Source organism: Sus scrofa, chromosome 16 (assembly GCF_054392235.1).
Source record: "Sus scrofa isolate SSC_HxYL_T2T_F1_AM1 chromosome 16, Sscrofa_HxYL_maternal_Yorkshire_Landrace_v2.0, whole genome shotgun sequence".
Classification (NCBI taxonomy): domain Eukaryota; kingdom Metazoa; phylum Chordata; class Mammalia; order Artiodactyla; family Suidae; genus Sus; species Sus scrofa.
This window is the reverse complement of record NC_139398.1, coordinates 26,192,963-26,217,336: the sequence shown is the minus strand read 5'-3', so window position 1 is coordinate 26,217,336 and position 24,374 is coordinate 26,192,963. Positions and strand designations below refer to the sequence as shown.

The following is a 24,374-nucleotide window of genomic DNA, read 5'->3' as shown; positions in this document are numbered from 1 at the left end:
ATAAATTGTATTTCTCAGTTTTAATAACATTTGAGTACTATAAATAATGTCAAGTGCAGTATAATTTCTTTGAAAATTTTGAGATTCTAATTTCTTTAAAGCTATGATCACCTTTGTGGATTCTGAGATTCCTTATTTTTAAAATTCAGAATATACAGTTCAGGTTAAGAATATGTAATTCATATTTATTTGTAGACACTATTCTAATAATAACCCCCTGGTGAAGGCCTGGATCTTGTAATTCCCCACAAAACAACCCAAAATGGATTAAGACAACTGTGATCCCTAAATGGTACTAGTTACAGGATCTGTACAAGTGGTGTGTACTAGAGAAGTAATATAGCATATAGGAAAACAGAACAAAAAAGTAAAAAGCTTGGTTTTCAATTATTTAACCATATGACTTTGGGGAACATAATTATTTGTGCGAGTTCCCTGCTGGCCTAGTGGTTAAGGATTCAACATTGTCAGTACTGTGGCTCAGGTTCAAAGTCTGGCTTAGGAACTTCCATTTGCCATGGGAAGGGCCAAAAAATTTAACATATTTGAGTCATAATTTCTTCACCAAATTTGTGATGAGAATTCAATGATATAATTAAATTTAGTAATGTTAAGTGGATATATGTAATCTATAATAGCATTGAGAAATCCTATACATAGGAGAGACGGGATTAAGATGGCAGAATGGAAGGACTGGAGCTCAACTTCTCTCCTAAAAACAACAAAATTCACAACAAAAGACTGAGCACTCTTCAACAAAATGGACCAGAAACCTTAAAAAAGATACCATACTCAGAAGAAAAAGAGGAGGCCACATCAGGAGGTAGGAGGGGCGATTTCGTGATGTAAACAACCCCATACCTCCTGGGTGGGAAGCTCCACAGACTGGAAACTAACTGGTTCACAGAGACTCACCTACAGGAGTGAGAGTTCTGAGCCCCACATCAAACTCTCACGTGTGGGGATCTGGCACTGGGAGAAAGAGCCCTGGAACATCTGGCATTGAAAGCCAGTGGGGCTTGTGTGCAAGAACTCCACAGGACTGGGGGAAACGGAGACCCCATTCTTAAAAGGCACACACAGACTTTCACATGCACTGTGTCCCAGGGCAAAGCAAAGTCTCCAAGCTAATCTGGGTCAAACCTGACCGCAGTTGTTGGAGGACAACCTGGAAAAACAGGGATGAACATGGCTTATTGTGAGGGAAGGACATTGAAAGCGAAGATCTCGGGATTATTCAGCAGCAGTGCCTTTCTCTGGAGGTGGTCATTTTGGGAAAATCTGGCCCCACACATCAGCCAGCTGCTGAGAAGCCCCAGGGCAAACAACAACCCAGGTGGGATCACAGCCCCACACCTCAGTAAACAGACTACCTAAAGACCCCTCAGGCACACAGCTGCATCTAATCCCATACAGAGACTAAGCCCCACCCACCAGAAGGATTAGAATTGGCTCCACCTACCAGTGGGCAGGCATCAGTCCCTCCCATCAGGAAGCCTACAGCAAGCCTCCATACTGACTTCAGCCACAAGGGGGGCAGACACCAGAAGTAAGAGAGGCTACAACCCTATTATCTGTAAGAAGGTTACCACACCAAAAACCTATCAAAATGAAAAGACAGAGGACTATAATTCAGATGGTGGAGAAAGGAAAAACCCCAGAAAATCAGCTAAGTGATGAGGAGATTCTCACCCCCCAGGAAAAACACTTTAGATTGTTGATGCTGAAGATGATGCAAGACATTGGAAATAAACTGGAGGCAGAGATGGATAACTTATAGGAAACACTGAGCAAAGAGATACAAGATATAAAACTTAAACAAGAAGAGATGCAAAATACAATGACTGAAATAAAAAATTCACTAGAAGCAGCAAACAGCAGAATACAGGAGGCAGAAGAACAAATAAGTGAGGTGGAGGACAGATTAGTGGAAATTACGGATGCAGAACAGAAAAGAGAAAAAAGATTGAAAACAAATGAAGAGAGTCTCAGAGAACTCTGGGACAACATTAAACACACCAGTATCTGTATTATAGGGCTGTCAGAAGGAGAGGAGAGAGAGAAGGGGACAGAAAAAATATTCCAAGAGATAATAGCTGAAAACTTCGCTAACATAGGAAAGGAACCCCTCACTCAAATCCAGGAAGCACAACGAGTACCATATAAAATAAACCCAAAGAGGAACACCCAGAGACACATATTAATCAAACTGACCAAAATTAAAGACAAAGAGAAAATCTGGAAAGCAGCTAGGGAAAAGAAACAAATAACATACAAGGGAACCCTGATAAGGTTATCAGCAGATTTTTCAGCAGAAACTCTGCAGGCCAGAAGGGAGTGGCATGATATACTTGATGTGATGAAAGGAAAAAAACCTCCAACCAAGATTACTTTACCCAGCAAGGCTCTCATTCAGATTTGAAGGAGAAATCAAAACCTTCACAGATAAGCAAAAGCTGAGAGAATTCAGCAACACTAAACCAGCCTTACAACAAATACTAAAGGAACTTATCTAGGCAGAAAAGAACAAGAGAAGAAGGAAAGAAAAATGAGCAGCAAAAACAAATCCAAAGCAATTAATAAAATGGCAATAAGAACATACATATCAATAATTACCTTAAATGTGAATGGACTAAATGCCCCAACCAAAAGACATAGACTGGCTAAATGGATACAAAAACAAGATCCATATATATGCTGTCTTCAAGAGACCCACTTCACTTCTAGGGACACATACAAATTGAAAGTGAGAGGATGGAAGAAAATATTTCACGCAAACGGGGATCAAAAGAAAGCTGGAGTAGCAATACTCATATCAGACAAAATAGACTTTAAAATGAAGACTATTTTAAGGGACAAAGAAAGGTCATTGCATAATGATCAAAGGATAAATCCAAGAAGAGGATTTAAGAATTTTAAATATCTATGCACCCAACACAGGTGCACCACCATATATAAGGCAACTGCTTACAACCTTTAAAGGAGAAATCAACAATAACATAATCATAGTGGGGGACTTTAACACCCCACTCACAGCAGTGGACAGATCAACCAGACAGAAAATCAGTAAGGAAACACAGGATCTGAATGAAACATTAGACCAGATGGACTTAATAGATATTTATAGGACAGTCCATCCAAAAGCAACAGAATACACATTCTTCTCAAGTGCACATGGAACATTCGCCAAGATTGATCACATCCTGGGATACAAATCCAACTTCGGTAACTTTAAGAAAATTGAAATCATATCAAGCAACTTTTCCAACCACAACACTATATGACTGGAAATCAACAACAAGAAAAAATCTGCAAAAAACACAAACACGTGGAGACTCAACAACATGCTACTCAACAACCAATGGATCACTGAAGAAATCAAAGAGGAAATTAAAAAATACCTAGCAGCAAATGACAACGAAGATACGACACTCCAAAAACTATGGGATGCAGCAAAAGCCGTTCTAAGAGGAAAGTTTATAGCAATACAAGCCCACCTCAGGAAACAAGAAAAAGCCCAAATAAACAAGCTAACTTTACATCTAAAGCAGCTGGAGAGAGAAGAACAGACAAGACCTAAAGTTAGTAGAAGGAAAGACATCATAAAGATCAGAGCAGAAATAATGAAATAGAAACAAAGAAAACCATAGAAAAGATCAATGAAATGAAAATCTGGTTCTTTGAAAAGATCAACAAAATTGACAAACCCCTAGCCAGACTTATCAAGCAAAAAAGAGAGTGGACTCAAATCAATAAAATTAGAAATGAAAAAGGAGAAGCAACAACGGACACCACAGAAACAAAGGATCATAATAGACTACTATATGCAACTATATGCCAATAAAATGGAAAACCTAGAAGAAATGGACAAATTCTTAGAAAAGTACAATCTTCCAAGACTGAACCAAGATGAAATAGAAAAGATGAATAGACGCATCACAAGAACTGAAATTGAAACTGTGATTTAAAAACTTCCAACAAACAAAAGTCCAGGACCAGACGGCTTCACAGGCGAATTCTATCAAAAATTTAGAAAAGAACTAACACCTCTCCTTCTGAAACTATTTCAAAAAATTGAGGAGAAAGGGATACTCCCAAACTCATTTTATGAGGCCAGCAACACCCTAGTACCAAAACCAGACAACGATTCCACAAAAAAAGAAAATTACAGGCCAATATCACTGATGAACATCAATGCAAAAATCCTCAACAAAATACTAGCAAACCGAATCCAACAATACATTAAAAGGATTATACATCATTATCAAGTGGAATTTATCCCAGGGACACAAGGGTTCTTCAATATCCGCAAATCCATCAGTGTGATACACCACATTACCAAACTGAAGAATAAAATCCACATGATCCTCTCAAAAGATGCAGAAAAAGCCTTTGACAAAATCCAACACCCATTTCTGATAAAAACCCTTCAGAAAGTGGGCATAACAAGAATCTATCTCAACATGATAAAGGCCATGTGTGACCAACCCACAGTGAACATCATTCTCAATGGTGAAAAGCTGAAAGAATTCCCGCTGAGATCAGGAACAAGACAAGGATGTCTGCTCTCTCCACTACTCTTCAACATAGTTCTGGAAGTCCTAGCCACAGCAATCAGAGAAGTAAAAGAAATAAAAGCAATCCAAATTGGAAAGGAAGAAGTAAAACTATCGCTATTTGCAGATGACATGATACTATACCTAGAGAATCCTAAAGACTCTACCAGAAAACTGTTAGAGCTCATCCACGAATTTGGCAAAGTCGCAGGATACAAAATCAATACACAGAAATCAACAGCATTTCTATACACTAACAATGAAAGAGCAGAAAAAGAAATTAGGGAAGCAATTCTGTTTACCATCATATCCAAAAGAATAAAATACCTAGGAGTAAACCTACCTAAAGAGACAAAAGACCTATAGTCTGAAAACTAGAAGACATGGATGGAAAAAATCAAAGATGACACAAATAGATGGAAAGATATACCATGCTCTTGGATTGGAAGCGTTGATATTATCAAAATGACTATACTACCTAAGGCAATATACAGATTCAATGCAATCCCTATCAAATTACCAAGGACATTTTTCACAGAACTCAAACAAAATATTTTAAAGTTTGTTTGGAAGCACAAAAGACCCAGAATAGCCAAAGACATCCTGAAAAAGAAAAATGGAGCTGGAGGAATTAGGCTCCTGGACTTCAGACTATACTACAAAGCAACAATCATCAAGACTGTATAGTACTGGCACAAAGACAGAAATATAGATCAGTGGAACAGGATAGAAAGCCCAGAAATAAACCCACACACCTACAGCCAACTCATCTATGACAAAGGAGGCAAGACTACACAATGGAGAAAGGACAGCTTGTTCAATAAGTGGTGCTGGGAAAATTGGACAGCCACATGGAAAAGAATGAAATTAGAACACTCCCTAACACCATACAGAAATATAAACTCAAAGTGGATTAAAGTCCTAGATATAAGATCAGACACTATCAAACTCTTAGAAGAAAACGTAGGCCAAACACTCTCTGACATAAACGACAGCAACATCTTCTCAGATCCAGCTCTTTGAGTAATGACAGCAAAAACAAAAATAAACAAATGGGACCTAATCAAACTTAAAAATTTCTGCATGGCAAAGGAAACCCTAAACAACACAAAAGGACAACCCACAGAATGGGAGAAAATCTTTGCAAGTGAATCAACTGACAAAGGATTAATCTCCAAAATTTATAAACACTTCCTACCACTCAATACCAAAAAAACAAACAACCCCATCAAAAAATGGGCAGAAGATCTAAACAGACAGTTCTCCAAAGAAGACATACAATTGGCTGAGAAACACATAAAAAGATGTTCCACATCACTCATTATTACAGAAATGCTAATCAAAACCACTATGTGGTACCACCTTACACCAGCCAAAATGGCCATCATCAAGAAGTCTACAAACAAGAAGTGCTAGAGAGGGTGTGGAGAAAAAGGAACCTAGTACACTGTTGGTGGGATTGTAAATTGGTGCAACCACTGTGGAAAGCAGTATGGAGATTCCTCAGAAAACAAAACATAGAACTACCATTTGATCCAGCAATCCCACTCCTGGGCATCTATCCAGAGAAAACCATGACTCACAAAGACACACATACTCCGATGTTCACTGCAGCACTATTTTCAATGGCCAAGACGTGGAAACAACCTAAATGTCCATCGACAGAGGAGTTGATCCAGAAGAGGTGGTACATATATACAATGGAATATTACTCAGCCATTCAAAAGAACGAAATACCAGCATTTTTTGCAACATGGATGGACCTAGAAACTTTCATGCTAAGTGAAGTCAGCCATACAATGAGACACCAATATCAAATCCTTTCACTGACATGTGGAATCTGAAAAAAGGACAGACGGAACTTCTTTGCAGAACAGATGCTGACTCACAGACATTGAAAAACTTATGGTCTCTGGAGGAGACAGTTTGGGGGCAGGGGGATGTGCTTGGGCTGTGGGATGGAAATCCTGTGAAATCAGATTGTTATGATCATTATACAACTACAGATGTGATAAATTCATCTGAGAAATTAAAAAAAAATGAAAGAGAGGAAAAAAAAAGAAATCCTATAGATAGCTTATATCATTCTGACTTTACTCTTTCAGTATATGATATATTTGTGCGAAATTTGAAGATTCTTTGAAAAAAATAAATCATAAGTCAACAATATGGTTGTATTAGAAAATATACTGGAGAAACTATTTAGCAATGTGTGGACCAAATATATATGGGCATGTTATGATGGAAATTTTGTATACCACCTCTTAAGTTACTAAGTATTTGATTTATAATGACTCATTATTTATAAAATCATAGTTATGAAAACCATCCACTTTGACAGTGAAATTATATTCATATATTGCACCATTATAAAGTTACTGGTAATAGACCGGTTTTTTCCCATTTTATGTTCTGGCCTCCTTAGTCAAAGATTAATTGACCATAGGTGTCTGGGTTTATTTCTGGGTTCTCTATTCTGTTCCATTGGGCTGTATGTCTGTTTTGGTACCAGTACCACACTGTCTTGATGACTGTGACTTTGTAATATTATTGCTTGAGGTCTGGAAGAGTTATGCCTCCTGCTTGGTTTTTTTTTTTTCTCGGGATTGCTTTGGCAATTCTGGTTTTTTGTGATTCTACATAAATTTTTGGATTGTTTGTTCTAGTTCTGTGAAAAATATCATGGGTAATTTGATAGGGATTGCATTGAATCTGTAGATTGCTTTGGGTAGTATGGCCATTTTTACAATATTAATTTTTCCAACCCAGAAATGGAAAGGCATATCATTCCATTTCTTTACATCTTCTTTAATTTCCTTTATTAATGTTTTATAGTTCTCAGCATATAAGTCCTTTACCTCCTTAGTCAGGTGTATTCCCAGGTATTTGATTTTTTGGGGTGCAATTTTAAAAGGTATTGTGATTTTATACTCCTTTCCTAATATTTCATTGTTTGTATACAGAAATGCAACTGATTTCTGAATGTTAATTTTATATCCTTCTACTTTGCTGAATTTGTTGATCAGTTCAAGTAGTTTAGGGGTGATTCCTTAGGGTTTTCTATATATAGTGTCATGTCATCTGCATACAGTGACAGTTTAATCTCTTCTCTTGCTGTTTGGATGCCTTTTATTTCTTTTGTTTGTCTGATCGCTGTTGCTAGGACAAAGGAGGCCAGAAAATAAAAATGGGAAAACGACAGTCAATTCTGCAAGAATTGCTGGGAAACCTGGACAGCTGCATTCAAATCAATGAAACTAGAATGCACCCTCACACCATGCATGAGAATAAACTCAAAATGGCTGAAAGACTTAAATTAGGCAAAACATTCTCTGACATCAAGCTTATGAATATTTTCTCAGGTCAGTCTCCCTAAGCAAGAGAAATAAAAGCAAAAATAAACCAATGGGACCTCATCAAACTGAAAAGCTTTTGCACAGCAAAGGAAACCAAAGAGAAAACAAAAAGACAACTTACAGAATGGGAGAAAATAGTTTCAAATGATGCAATGGACAAGGGCTTAATCTCTAGAATATTAAAAAGCAACTTATACAACTCAACAGCAAAAAAGCCAACCACCCAATGGAAAAATCGGCAAAAGACCTGAATTAGACATTTCTCCAAGGAAGATATACAGATGGCCAACAAGCACATGAAACAATGCTCAACATCCCTGATTATTAGAGAAATACACATCAAAACTACCACGAGATACCACCTCACACCAGTCAGAATGGCCATCATTAAGAAGTCCACAAATAACAAGTGCTGGAGGGGGTGTGGAGAACAGGGAACCCTCCTGAACTGTTGGTGGGAAGGTAAGCTGGTACAACCACCATGGAGAACAGGATGGAGGTACCTTAGAAAACTATACATAGAACTACCATATGACTCAGCAAACCCACTCTTGGGCATATATCCAGACAAAACATTCCTTAAAAAGACACATGCATCCTCATGTTTATTGCAGCACTATTAACAATAGCCAAGACATGGAAACAACCCAAATGTCCATCAACAGATGATTGGATTAGGAAGAAGTGGTATATATACACAATGGAATACTATTTAGCCTTAAAAAAGAACCACATAATGCCATTTGCAGCAACATGGATGGAACTAGAGACTCTCATACTGAGTGAAGTAGGTCAGAAAAAGAAAGACAAATACCATATGATATCACTTATATCTGGAATCTAATATATATGCAGAAATGAACCTTTCCACAGAAAAGAAAATCATGGACTTGGAGAATAGACTTGTGGTTGCCCGGGAGGAGGGAGAGGGAGTTGGAGGGTTTGGGAGCTTGAAGTTAATGAATGCAAGCTATTGCTCTTGGAATGGATTAACAATGAGATCCTGCTGTGTAGCACTGAGAACTATGTCTAGATACTTACAACACAGCATGACAATGGGAAAAAAAATTATGTATACATGTATGTGTAACTGGGGCCCCATGCTGCACAGTGGGGAAAAAAAAAAAAAAGGTGTGTTGGGGAAAATAACAATAAAAAATAAATGTAAAAAAACCAAAGTTATCGGTAATAAACAATTACAAAATTGTTGGCTATAAATCTTCAAATCAAAATAAATACTCAGTATTAATGAAGCAGCTCAGTCTCTCATTCTGCTTAATTTAAAAAGAAATACTGCAACATTCTCCTTCTGAAACCATAAATGATAGGAACAGATTTACCAGTGAAGGTCCACATTGAAGGTGTACAATGAAAAATATGTGTTATAAATCAGGAAAATTTTCCAGCAATTCATAAAGTTGATCCTCATTGTTCAAGGATTTTATATCTGTGAATTTGCTAACTTATTAAAACTGTTTGTGTCCCCCAAAACAATTCTTGCTGCACTTTTCTGATCATTTTCAAAAATGCACAGAAAGTGGAAAACTTGTAGTTCCCACTATAGCACAGTGGGTTAAGAATCTGACTGCAGTGGCTTGGATCTCTGTGGAGGCATAGGTTCGATACCTAGCCTGGAGTGGTGGGTTAATGGATCTGGTATTGACACAGCTGTGGCATAGTGGCAACTATGGCACAGGTGGAAACTGTGGCTTGGATTCAATCCTTGGCCTGCGGAACTTCCATATTCTGTGGGCGTGGCCATAAAAAATAAAATAAAAATAAAAATAATGAAAGTGAAAAACTTGAGTTACCCAACACTTATACTCTCACTGAGGATGAAAAAGGTACTGCTCCGCCTTTTGGTTTCAGCTCTCATACTATAAACAAGTGTCCTTTTTTGTGGTCTATCTGTGCCACATTTTTAGCATTTTTGTGCTTTCTGTTAGTGATTTCACTGTTTAAAATGGCCCTGAGAATAGTGCTGAGGTATTATCTAGAACCTAAGCACAAGCAGATTGCAATTTGCCTTCTTGTGAAACTAGGTGTATTAGATGGTCTTAATTTTTAGATATGAGTTATACGACTATTGTTACCTGAGTTCACTGTTAACAAATCAACTATGTATGTGTGTATGTACACATAATTTTATATATATAAAATAAGCGTCTATACACAGAAACGCAAATAACAAAAGGTTATGTATTGATTGGTTGACAAAAATGTAGTGATCAGATATCTAACCTTGTATTTCCTTTAAAAGCAATTGTTCAGTAATGGCTAATTCTGTATTCTCCAAGACTGTACAGAATATTACTGTCTGAATAATGAGAATCATCTCTATTTCCCTTCCTTGATTATTTTTTATTTGTAAAAATATATTAACTTATTACTTGGTATAAAAAGTGGATTGGTTCCATCAATTGCACTCTTTGGTATTTATCTAAATAAGTTGAAAACTTACATCCACACGAAAACCTGCATATGAATGTTTATAGCAGCTTTATTTGCAATCGCTAAAGCTTGGAGGCAACCAAGATGTCCCTCAATAGTAAATGAATAACCAAACTGTGTACATCCAGACAATGGAATATTATTCAGCAATATAAAGAAATGATCTGTCAAGCCATGAAAAGTCATGGAAGAACATTAAATATATACTGCAAAGTGAAATTCATCTGAAAATATTAATTATTGTAAGATTCCAACTAGCTGACATTCTGGAAAAGATACAACTATGGAGACAGCAAAAATTTCAGTGGTTGGCAGGGATGCACCAGAAGGAGAGAGGAATGAAAACACGGAGCACAGGGGATTTTTAGGGCATTAAAACACTGTAATGCTGAATACATGCCATTATATATCAGTCAATATCCACAGAATGTACAACACAAAGAGTGAGCTCTGATTTAAACTACGATCTTTAGTTAGTAGCAATGATCAACATTGGTTCTGCAATTGTAACAGATGTTACACTAATTCAATATGTTAATTACAGAAGTGGACTGTGGTGGAGATGGTGGTGGTGAGGAGGATATAAGGACTCTATACTTTCTGCTCAATTGTTTTTGTAAACCTAAAACTTTTCAAATAATAATAATTTTAAAAGGAAAAATAATTAAACTTCCTAGGTTCAAGTAAATTAAGCCAAGTTTAACTAATTTAGCAGAAATAAAATGGGGATTTCAGAGAAATAAGAATTGAGGAAAAAAGGTATTTGAGGCACTTTAAAGCAATACTGGGAAATATAATACAAAACTATTGCATCATCGACAGATACAATACTGTTATTTCTGTGGCCAGTGTAGTTGCTATTGGACTGAATACTACAGTAAACATCAATCCCCAGGGCTATCTCTGGAAACTTGAATTTGCTGCCACCACCACTACCCACAAATAGCTGTTTCTGCTATGACTTCTTTTATGTGTCACTAGCTCCTGACTGAATGAATGTTCATGGCTGGCTCAGGCAATGAACTGAGTCTTAATCTAGTGTCTGCACACCAACCTTTAAGGAGACTCTGCTTTCAATTAAGGTGAAGACTTCCGCACACATTACAAGGAGGTTCAGATTCTGAGGAGCCAAAAAGAATATTAATGTCACTGCAATAACATAATATATTAATGAAATAAGTAACATGAAGATGTTGCTAACAGAGTATTTTTATCCATTGTAAAAATTTAGTAGTTGATGAACTAGTATAAGCAGTCATGCTTTTGAAAACTTAGACACCAAATCAGGATTTCCTACACATGCATTTTTTTTTTTTTTTTAGATTACTCGTTATGGCCTGATTGATGCTCATGAGGTTATACTTCTATTCTTCATTTATTTTTCTAATACCAGTCTTGACAATTTCCTGTTTTACTATATATTTTTATAAGCAAGTTATTTCAAAGAACATTTTACCTATAGCTAGACGTCATCTACAGCATTTGTTTTTATGTTCCTACAATTTCACCACCATCATTATTAAGTTACCAATGCCCTCTAAAACTTTTTTATTTTAAATTTCATTTCAGCCTCTAACAAAGTTACAGCTACTTACTCTGTATAGGACTTCAGCCCTGAAATGCTCTGCCTCATCTCTTGCATGAAATCATAACCTATTTCTACCTATTACTACCTATTACTCCCTATTTCTACTTATTACTTTGCTACTTCTTAGCAATTTATTCAAGAATGCCTAAAATCTAGACGGACATGAGTATCTTTTTGTTATACTCTCTCCTGGATGAACTCATCTAGGCTTATGTTGCTTTAAGCACCATTTATATACTCCTAATTCTCCCAGCTAATATTTTTGTTTCACTCTCCTTTAATACAGACTGAAATTCCCCCAGTGTCCTCTAATATCCTCTCATGCCCTATAAGTTAACATATCTTAAAACACTAAATCTACACCTCTGCCTATGGACTATTTCTAAATTAACATTGCTACCACATGGATAGGTTAAAACTTGGTCATTTACCTTAAAATTAGGACTCTGGGTCATAACAGCCAACCTGTCCCAAATCTTATCTGTTCTGCTGTATTTTCCCTTTTCCTTCTACCGCCAATGCTTTAGTTAGACACTTATTTTTTCTCTTCAAAGCTTTTTACGTGTTCCTAACTTTTTACTCCTCCCAATCACTTCCCTCACTAGTTTCTTTCACACAATTTATATGGTGATATTTAACATATATAAATCTCCTTCAAATTCTCCCTTGGCTTAACACAGTATAAAAAATAAGGTTCATGCCTTAACTTGGCAGTCAAAGGCCTTCACAATGTGAGTCTTACTACCTGCTCTTAAATCTAGGCTTTGTTCTCAATATAAACAAACTGTGACTGTATGTATTTACCTATATACCCCATCCTCTTTTACAATTTGAAGTTGAGAAGGTAGAATGCTGTATAGTAAAGATACATGGTAGGGATTTAGATAAATCTGAATATGAATCCTGCCTTTGCCTCTTACCTATAACTTGAGCAACATCAGTTCTGTGGACTGCAGTTTTCCAATGTATAAAACGGAGATATCTGACAAGAATGTGATGAGTTATAAACAATTTGATATAGTTCAAAAGTCTGGTCAATGACTTCATTTTTATCTGGAACCTGCACAAGCCTCTTGTAACCACCATTTTAGACATTCAATGATCAATTACTGAGTATCTATGTGCCAGACAATGCACTAAGAACAGGAGGGGGATACATGTTTCTATGAACAAAACAACCGTATTTCCTTTGATTGTTCCTGTCCTTTTCTCTTGCTTTTGATACCGCTGATCCAAATGTTTTTCTCTTCTTACTTTTCTGATAAACTACATTTGCAGACTCAAAAATTTCACATGCATATCCTCCCTCTCAAACTTATGAAATTTACTCAGCTTTAATACAGCTTACATGCACATCCATTATGACATTCATTACTTGATTTCCATTTATTTGTTCTTACTATTAGACAATAAACTCTACAATATTACAGAGTCCATATCTTATCATTTCAGTAGTACTTATAGCACATAATAAATAAAAGTAGAAATAATCCTATTTTCAGACATTTTAAACCAGGTGTTTATATTTACACATACATATTTAAAGCTATATATTAAGAACCATGTTGAAAAGGTTGTAGGTTAAAAAGTATAAGAATTATTACTAAAAGTAATTTGAGCATAAAAAGCATTTCAATGGGAAAAAAAAGTTGAATTGCAATGTAGTGCTCATAGTTTATTTGACTAATTAGTAGTTCAGGTAATAAATTCAATAAGAGTTCAGGGAAGAGAAACATCACTGTGGATTACTCCAGTTAAGTGAAATTTCCATGGAGAGTTCAACTTTAATGAGAGGAGAGAAAAGGCAAGGACATTCCCGGTGGCAGGAACGAAGTAAACAATGGAGCAGAGGCAGGGATTTGCAGCATATTTTATGGGGAAAATTAAATCAATTTTCTAAAGTAAGGAATTCACTTAGGGAAGTAGTGAGTGATAAATTTGGAGACATACAGACTGGCTTATGAGAGATTTGAAGTCCAGTGTTTTAGCAGAGCTGTATGATTTAGGTACAGGAGAGTAATGACAGTTGATTCAGGAGATGCAGGTACAAAAAATGTTTTCAGAACATTTGGTCTGGCTTTGAGGTACCTGACAATTTGCCTTCCGAGTGTCTCTAGATCTAGGGAGATAGATAAAAGCCAATGGTGCTAACATTTATGTAAGTTAATGAGGACCAAGAGTAGAGTTTTGGTACCTTCTTTAGTCTTCCAGTGAATTTAATTCATTTGATGTCAAAGTCACTGCAACATCAATAAAATATAAGAAGTTCTTATAGAATACATAGTTTCCATAATAGTTTGCAATTTTATTGATTTCCAAAAGATATCTGAAATATACTGTATTAAAATCACATGGGATCCTGTAATTGTTTGCAATAAATAATACGTGTACTTCCTTACCCCATACAAGAAGGAAAATGAATGGAATAATTTCTAGTTTCAAGATGTTTACAACCTATTATGGAGACAGTTGAATTTATCAAAATGATATCAAAAATAATGACTGGTCTATATTGTGCTTATAAAAATAAAAAGTCTCATAGGAGCAAAATTTCAGCAGAAATAATTAGAGCAAATATCATTGAAAGAGTTCACATAGGCTCTGTTTTGTAGTTTGTGTGGAATTTTGAGCCACAGAGATGGATAAGTAAGTGTACAAGTGTAAGAATATCAAATAGGTAGAGAAAGAAAGACTGTTGAGGGTAGTTTTAGAAATTGGCAGGAACTCCATTGCGGTTTGAATAATAGACAAAAGGAAGAGTATTCTGAGATATGAAGAAGGTGAAATTGGCTACGGTTATGTGACTGCTGTGCTCATGTGTGTGGTGGGGGTGTGTGCGTGCACTTGGGGAGCAGATCTTTAAATACCACTCCATCGTTTTTTTTTTAATTTTTTTTTTTTTTGTCTTTTCTAGGGCTATGCCCGTGGCATATGGAGGTTCCCAGGCTAAGGGTCAAATCGGAGCTGTAGCCGCCTGCCTACACCACAGCCACAGCAACGCGAGATCTGAGCCGTATCTGTAACCTACAGCACAGATCACTGCAAGTCCAGATCCTTAATCCAATGAGCAAGGCCAGGGATCGAACCCACAACCTCATGGTTCCTAGTTGGATTCGTTAACCACTGAGCCATGATGGTTTTTTAAATATTATTTTGGGTGGAGTTGGGAGCCATGGGTGAGGTAGGAGAAGGATGAAACCAGAGACTAAGAGTGATGTACTAGGGCCAGATCATAAGCATAGGGCAGAGATAAGCATAGGGCTGATGCAGGCCTCAAGGAAACACTGGAGATTTGTGAGCAGAGGAATAACATGGGTTATTAAATATCTTTGTTAGTGAAATGTAAGGGAGTTTGAAAATTAGACTCTGTGGGAAAAAAAAAAATCCACAAAGAGACCATTCAAAAGATTTCTGCAAGAGTTCAAATAAGATGCAAAGGTACCATGAAACTCTGCCTCCCTCCAAACACAAGTTAAGGATGTGTAGGGGAAAATAAACTGGATTCTAAAAGGTAAAATATGGTCATGGTCATGTAATCCACAATTAAATACTGCAGTAACTATTTTAGATAACTAAAATTTATACTAACATTTTTTTTTCAGGCACAGTACAAAAACTAATTACATACACAACTAACATACAAAGGAGGAGAAATTTTAATTTTGTCAAAACCACAAAACCTTGTAGAAACAATTATAACATATTGCTTCTATTTAAAAGTTATATTCACTAACAAAGAAGTATAAAGTTTTGATTTTTAAAATTTATAAAATGTAGATATATATATGGAAAATTTCAAAACTCTTTGAAGATTAAGTATTACTATAGTCAAGTACCCATAAGGGCTACACATTCCTTAAAAAAATTTATTCCTCTTGTATAAAAATAATCTCTTATTGGTGATGACTTGTTTTCACTTCAACTAGAGAATAATTGTAAGAACCATATTTTGCTTTATTATATATGCACAATATTTTTGAATTTTGATGAAATTCAAAGGGCTAAAATAATCAACTTAGAACCAGAAATTTTGTAATTGAAAGTGGAGAAAACTTTATAAATAATACATTCTACTGAAGTGGGAATGGGCTATACAAGCCTGTTTCAATGGACTTGAATTATCTGTTACTGTTACTCATGAAAGGACCGTGGCTGTCAAAAAATATACCCTTGTCATTTAACAGATGGTAGAACCAGAATTAGATCCTAGGACATAACTCTCATTCTAGGTTTTCTTTTACCATACCATTGAGCTCTCTTAGGCTTTAGAGTACTTTAGATATCAACTCTATTTTACCTACTATAATTTTTTAAATTTGGAGAATCAGTCAATCTTAAAACAATGGGTTTTTCCCCTGTTTCCCTCATTAAAAACAATGTGATAAAGTATGTTTAATAAGAGTGCTCTTAATTTATTAAGACAATGACATTTTAATTGGGAAACATTATATCAGCACTTAAATGATGTAAGATTTTAAGAATTTACATAAACAGCATAGCTTCAACTTATTTTACCTATCATAAAATCAAATTGTGAAAGCCTTCTCTATAATCTTGGCATCTCTATAATCTCTATAATCTTATCTTCATTTGGTCAGTTATATAGTTTTAACTACCTTGTAAGATATTCCAGAGACAGTTTATCCTTTGTAGTGTTTGTTTTTCTTATAATTAAAGGAGAGTCTTATTTTTTAATATAGTTTGCAAAATGACTTACAAACATGAACTTATGCCTTTTCTACATATAGAATATTTGGTGAGTACAAACTAACTTCCATAGTCTTTATCCTTATTTAAGGTACCTTCAATAATATTTTACATATTTTTCCCTTTTGTGGAATATATAGAGGCACTTATAAGCCTAGAGTTTTCTAGGAATACTACTAAATGGACAACAAAAACTTTTCTTTGAATTTAGTTCTTTACTTCTTAACATGTACATTAAGTAACATTCAGTATGCCAACTGAATCTCCATAGAAATATTTTTTCAATTTTGAGAGATCCCATTGGGAAACAAACACACGAGTTGCAAAGTGGCACAGCTGGGGCTCTGCTGGGGTAAGACAGTGATGTGGGAAAGGTGAACCACACTGCAAGGGACCAGGAGGCAATGCCAGGAGGAAGAAGTTCCAGTGACCTGGGTGATTTTGAGTCAGTCAGGGAGGTCTTCCTAGAAGAGGTGGAAGCATGCTTTTATCCTTATTCTGAGTAACTGACACTTAAAATTGTTTCTGGTTTCCAACATCTTTTTAAAGGATTTTAGTGTTCATCAGTATTATTTTTTTTTAGGATCTATAACACCATGCTAACTTGCTATCTTGGCACTGACTAGAGTGGATCTATCAAATAACTGAGTTCTTTCACAAAGCTCATCTGTGTTAATTTTTTTCTTTTTTAATAAACTGAGGCAAATGATTCTTTCTTCTGAATTTATTATTGGTCTTGTTCTTTTTTTGGGGGGGTCTCATCATCTACTTTTTTTACTTAGAGATTTTTGTTTTGAAAGAAAGCTTTTGTAATGGTTGCTGTGGTTCCTACACTTCCACACAATTTTAAGAGAAGAGAAAAATGATTGGAATTCCAGGTTATTTTTGTCTCAAATATCTTACCTTATGTCATGAGAAGTAAATTCATTATTGCCGATGAACTAGTAATAATGTCTCAGGAATCTTACTTCATATTCTTTTATGCTATGACAGAGAAAACTCTCTTTCATAGTCTTAGAGTAAAATAATGCAGGAAAACAAGGGCATCCACATCACAGGATGAGGTCCTAAGTGGGGCATGGGTAATTTCTAGAAAAAGAAATATGCCAGCTTCACTTGCTGACATAAGGTTTTTGAGCCAGAGCCTATGATCCAGCTAACCTTGAGCCAGAATCCATAAAATGAGATAAATAAATGAGAAAAAGATAGCACATTTTTGGATTCTAAGACTTGGTCTGGTAGCCTGGGTAGCCCTGCCTATATATTACCTACTTTTTCTTTTTAATGATAAAAGCAAAAGCTTATAAAGATGAATTCTTCAACCAAGGATAAAAAGATAACGAGGATTTAGAGAGCTGAGCATTTTGTATCACCGAGCATTTTTGCACATCCTAAGATTAAGGAAATCAGTTGATAGAAAATGCTGAAATTTAAATAAAGTGTCTTCCTTTGCCTTTGTAAAAGCAACACATTTTTGGAGATGAACATATTTGAACATAATATATTAAATGTGTCCTCAAATTATGACAGCATTTTAAAACAGCTCCAGTTTAAACACTATTGTTCTATTTAGTCCTCATAAAGCTCTTTCTTTCATGCATCATTGATTTATAGACAGTTGTCACAAACAGGATAGGCCCATATGTTAAAGAACTTGCCATTTTTTTGTGACTGCCCTCAATCAGATTCAACGGATTAATGACAGTAATAATCAGCCATCCTGATTTTCAACTTCATGATCTTAACTACTCTACAATTTCAGGTTTGTTTCTTAATCTAAATCATTAATCTCCTTAGGACTTATTATTGCCTCTTTTAGGCATATTGATGTGCATTCAATTTGCACTTCTTTTGTTATGCCTCTTTCTAGTATGGGTTTTCATAGCAAAGTATTCTTGTTGATTGATGTGTGGGTGTGTTGTTACATTGTTTCACATTAAACACCTAATTTTCCCCCCACTGAATATCCTTGAGTCCACCATTTTAAATGTTCTAACCTCATATATGTCTTTGTAATGTCCTTCCATGTAAGATCAGGTACAGTGGGTTGACTATATTTTCCAGTGAAAATTAAAAATCCATTTGTTCAGCTTGACTTATGCTTAGTGACAGCTCTGTGTATTTTTCACTGTGATATGAATACATGAAGGACACAGCATAAAAACTGACTACATTATATTTCATCTACATTGTGAGATAAATGTGATTGGAGTAATTACTACTAAGTTTTTATTCCTTTTTTCATTAAAGCAGTTATTGTGCCAAGGACAAGGATAAATAATACCCAATACCTGGCTTTTATTAGTTTCTGTCTTTGTTAAATGTGAATGATGCGAATGGCAATAAGTAAGGCTATAAAAATCATAAATAAAACATTAGCACATTTTTTAATAGTGCAGGTGTAAATGTCACTAATGAAGTAAGAATAAATATGTGACGTTAATTACACTGGTTTCACTAAGTATAAAATGTAAAAGGAAATGCAGTGTTTGACAAGAATGAAAACAGAAAATCAAATATATTTTTTCCCCAAGGAAATACTCATTTTTTTTTTACTTGCCACAATACTGATTTGACCATGTGTTAAACTTGTTTTATAGAGTGATATTCTAAGCAGAATGAGTTACCATGTTTGTCTATTATACTTTCACCAGCTGGCCCCAAACTGATATACATATATACACATCTCTCTCTCAAGTCCTAGAGTTAAGTTTTCTCCCTGTTTCTTCTGTCAGATTTTCAGCACACAGTACATGCTTTCATCAGTGCTTTATATTCTTTTCTTCTGCAAATGTAAAAATTAATCTTTTTTTAAAAAAATGTATGCAAACAGATAGGAAGGCCAAGTGTGTTAGATTTATATTTAACCAAGAATAGACCAGGAATCAACATTTAAAAACCCCACTGATAAAGTTCATGAACTAGAAACAAAGATTAAAAAATTTATTTGCTCTGTTTGTTTTGTTTGTTCCTCTGCTTGGTCCTGAAAGAAAAAGAAAGTGTTGAAGTTCATATTTGCTTTTGGATATCTCACTGTTTCCACTGGGATGGGTTGGGGAGACAGGGTACCACCTCACAGTTTCACAGAGTTGATAGCCACACAGAGATCAGATTCTAAGAATTCCTCCAACACATTAACTCTAAATATCATTCACTCTTCTCTGATCATTGAATACCATTATATACAGTAAACCAAACCAAACCAAGCAAAATGCCAAAAAAAAAAACCCTCTCATTCTGCTAGCTTTATAAATTTATACATATGCAGCAATGGTTAAAATTGAAAAGGTTTATTAGCTTATAAATAATTTTGGGTCCCTGTTTTAGAGAGGAGTATCTCTGAATCAGAGGAGATAACTGACTCTTCTAACTTTACAGTCACTAAGTCTCAAAATCAAAATTCAAACTGTATTTCAACACACTTTGCATCCAAGCTTCAATGTTCATATATTCCAGAGAATTATCTCTAGCCCAGACCTATATCCTAAGGGTCATGCCAATTACAAAGATGTGGTTTTCAACACAATCATTTGGATTGTGCAAACACATTTATATCCTAAATTGCTAAAAGCCATCCTTCAGTTTTACTTATTTTAAGGAATGACATTACCATGCAACTGATGTCTTAGGCCTAGAATCTAGTCTTCATATTTCACAACTCTTTCCCTTCTCACTACATTCAGTCCATCACTTTGTCCTGTCATCTTTAACCAGCAGATATTTCTTACATTCGTTCACATTTGTTCATCACCACCGACATTATTGATTACTACAGAACATTTCCCCATCTCTCTCATGGCTTTCCAAACACTGCAGTGACTTTCTAATAGCTCTACACAGTCATCATCTCCTCTCCCATTAATCACTTCTTCACAATGTAGTCAAATGATTCTCATACCAAATGAAATCAGAAAAGAAAATACCATATGATATCGTTTATATGTGGAATCTAAAATATGGCAAAATGAACCTATCTATGAAGCAGAAAGAGACCCATGGACATAGAGAACAGATTTGTGGTAGAAAAGGAGAAGAGGGAGGGAGAGGAATGGATTGGGAGTTTGGAGATAGCAGATGCAAAGTACTACATCTAAAAAGGATAAACAACAAGGATCTACTGCGCAGAACAGGGAACTATATCCATTCTCCTGGGATAAACCATGATGGAAAAGAGCATAAAAATGAATATATATATCACTTTGCAGTATGGTAGAAATTGGCACAACACTATAAATCAACTATATTTTAATTAAAAAAAACAAGAGCCTAGTGTTCCAAATTCCTTTCATTTTGTAACACTGTTCTCCTTACTTTTCATAGTTCAGCCACTCTAGATTTCTTTAAATATCTCAAACAAATCTCATGAACTCCTGCTTATAGTGCATTTGCATTGCTCTCCTACTTGGGAAGATGTTCACAACTGGAAACTTACTAAGCCCTTATCTACATCTATTCATCCTTTTTATTTAAGTTTAAATACCTAAATTACCTAGAGTCACCAAGAAAAGGAGAGAAAAACCCCAAATGTACAAAATAAGAAATGAAAAATAAGTCACAACTTATACTCAGAAACACAAAAAAACATGGGAGAATACTATCAACAATTGTATGCCAACAAATTTGACAACCTAGAAAAAATGGACAACTTTCTAGAGACTTACAGCCTGCCAAAACTGAATCAAGAAGAAACAGACCAACTGAACAGACCAATCACTAGAAATGAAATTGAAGAGGTCATAAAAACACTCCCTACAAATAAAAGTCCAGGACCAGATGGCTTCACAGGTGAATTCTACCAAACATACAAAGAGGAACTTATACCCATCCTCCTTAAACTTTTCCAAAAGGTTGAAGGAGAAGGAACATTCTCAAAGAATTTCTGTGACACCACCATCACCCTAATTCCAAAACCAGACCAAGAAACCATCAAAAAAGAAAACTACAGGCCAATATGTTTGATGAATATACATGCAAAAATTCTCAACAAAATTTTAGCCATCCAAATCCAACAACATATTAAAAAAGATCATACACCACGACCAGGTGGGGTTCATCCCAGGTGCACAAGGATGGTTCAACATACACAAATCAATCAACATCATACACCACATTAACAAAAGAAAAGTCAAAACCACACGATCATCTCAATAGATGCAGAGAAAGCATTTGACAAAGTCCAACATCCATTCATGACCTAAACTCTTACCAAAGTGGATATAGAGTTTGGATATAGAGGGAACATACCTTAACATAAGGAAAGCCATTTATGACAAACCCATAGCCAGTATAATACTCAATGGAGAAAAGCCAAAAGCCTTCCCATTAAAATCTGGAACAAGACAAGGATGCCCACTCTCACCACTGTTATTCACCATAGTACTGAAAGTCCTAGCCACAGCAATCAGACAAACAAAAGAAATAAAAGGCATCCAAACAGCAAGAGAAGAGATTAAACTGTCACTGTATGCAGATGACATGACACTATATATAGAAAATCCTAAGGAATCACCCCTAAACTACTTGAACTGATCAACAAATTCAGCAAAGTAGAAGGATATAAAATTAACATTCAGAAATCAGTCGCATTTCTGTATACGAACAATGAAATATTAGGAAAGGAATACAAAATCACAATACCTTTTAAAATTGCACCCCCAAAAATCAAATACTTCGGAATATACCTGACCAAGGAGGTAAAGGACTTATATAACATTAGTCAAGGAAATCAAAGAAGATGTAAAGAACTATAAAACATTAATCAAGGAAATTAAAGAGACATAAAAAATGAAATGATATTCCATGCTCCTGGGATGGAAAAATTAATATTGTAAAAGTGGCCATACTATCCAAAGCAATCTGCAGATTCAATGCAATCCCTATCAAATTACCCATGACATTTTTCACAGAACTAGCACAAACAATCCAAAAATTTATATAGAATCACAAAAAACCCAGAATTGCCAAAGCAATCCTGAGAAACAAAAAGCAAGCAGGAGGCATAACTCTCCCAGACTTCAGGCAATATTACAAAGTCACAGTCATTAAGACAGTGTGGTACTGGCACCAAAACAGACATACAGCCCAATGGTGGAACAGAATAGAGAACCCAGAAATAAACCCAGACACCTATGGTCAATTAATCTTTGGCAAAGGAGGCCAGAACACAAAATGGGAAAAGGACAGTCTTTTCAGACAGAATTGCTGAGAAACCTGGGCAGCTGCATTCAAATCAATGAAACTAGAACACACCCTCACACCATGCATGAAAATAAACTCTAAATGGCTGAAAGACTTCAATACAAGACAAGACACCACCAAACTCCTGGAAGAGAACATAGGCAAAACATTCTATGACATCAACCTTACAAATGTTTCCTTAGGTCAGTCTCCCAAGGTAACAGAAATAAAAACAAAAACAAATCAATGGGACCTCATCAAACTGACAAGCTTTTGCACAGCAAAGGAAACCAAAAAGAAAACAAAAAAGACAACTTACAGAATGGGAAAAAATAATTTAAATGATGCAACGGACAAGGGCTTAATCTCTAGAATATTAACAAGCAACTTATACAACTCAACAGCAAAAAAGCCAACCAACCAATGGAAAAATGGGCAAAAGACCTGAATAGACATTTTTCCAAGGAAAAATGGCAAGAAGCACATGAAACAATGCTCAACATCCCTGATTATTAGAGAAATGCACATCAAAACTACCACAGGATACCACCTCACACCAGTCAGAATGGCCATCATTAAGAAGTCCACAGATAACAAATGCTGGAAGGGGTGTGGAGAACAGGGAACCCTCCTGAACTGTTGGTGGGAATGTAAGCTGCTATAACCACCATGGAGAACAGTATGGAGGTACCTCAGAAATCTATACCTAGAACTCCCATATGACCCAGCAAACCCACTCTTGGGCATATATCCCGACAAAACTTTCCTTCAAAAGACACATGCATCCTCATGTTTATTGCAGCACTATTAACAATAGCCAAGACATGGAAACAACCCAAATGTCCATCGACAGATGATTGGATTAGGAAGAAGTGGTATATATATATACAATGGAATACTACTCAGCCATAAAAAAGCACAGAATAATGCCATTTGCAGCAACATGGATGGAACTAGAGACTCTCATACTGAGTGAAGTAGGTCAGAAAAAGAAAGACAAATACCATATGATATCACTTATATCTGGAATCTAATATATGGCACAAAGGAACCTTTCCACAGAAAAGAAAATCATGGACTTGGAGAATAGACTTGTGGTTGCCAAGGGGGAGGAGGAGGTAGTGGGGTGGATTGGGAGCTTGGTGTTAATAGATGCAAAATATTGCCTTCAGAATGGATTAGCAATGAGCTCCTGTTGTGAGGCACTGGGAACTATGTCTAGTCACTTATGATGGAGCATGATAATGTGAGAAAGAATAATGTATACATGTATGTATAACTGGGTCACCATGCTGTACAGCAGAACAAAAAATTGTATTGGGGAACTAACAATTAAAAAAAAAGAAAGAAAAAAAGACTATTACCTTAAAACAGCACTCACTGAGTTTCAGATTAATACAATTTCCATTTTACTTTGTTATAAATATTATATTTTATTTTATTTTATTTTTGTCTTTTTGCTATTTCTTGGGCCGCTCCAGCGGCATATGGAGGTTCCCAGGCTAGGGGTCGAATCGGAGCCGGGGCCACCGGCCTACA

General features: G+C 35.8%; 1 protein-coding gene across 4 annotated transcripts in view; it reads right to left on the bottom strand.

Annotated features, from left to right (window-relative positions):
- LOC146395472 (uncharacterized) overlaps positions 1-24,374 on the bottom strand; it is a 491,363-nt gene that overhangs the window by 239,943 nt on the left and 227,046 nt on the right. For 2 of the 4 annotated variants that reach the window (XR_014830845.1, XR_014830846.1), the window contains exon 3: positions 11,418-11,483. The exons of the other annotated variants lie outside the window; for them this stretch is intronic. The gene's annotated coding sequence lies outside the window, so the exon portion shown is untranslated. The remainder of the gene's footprint in view (positions 1-11,417; positions 11,484-24,374) is intronic. 4 annotated transcript variants of the gene reach the window in all.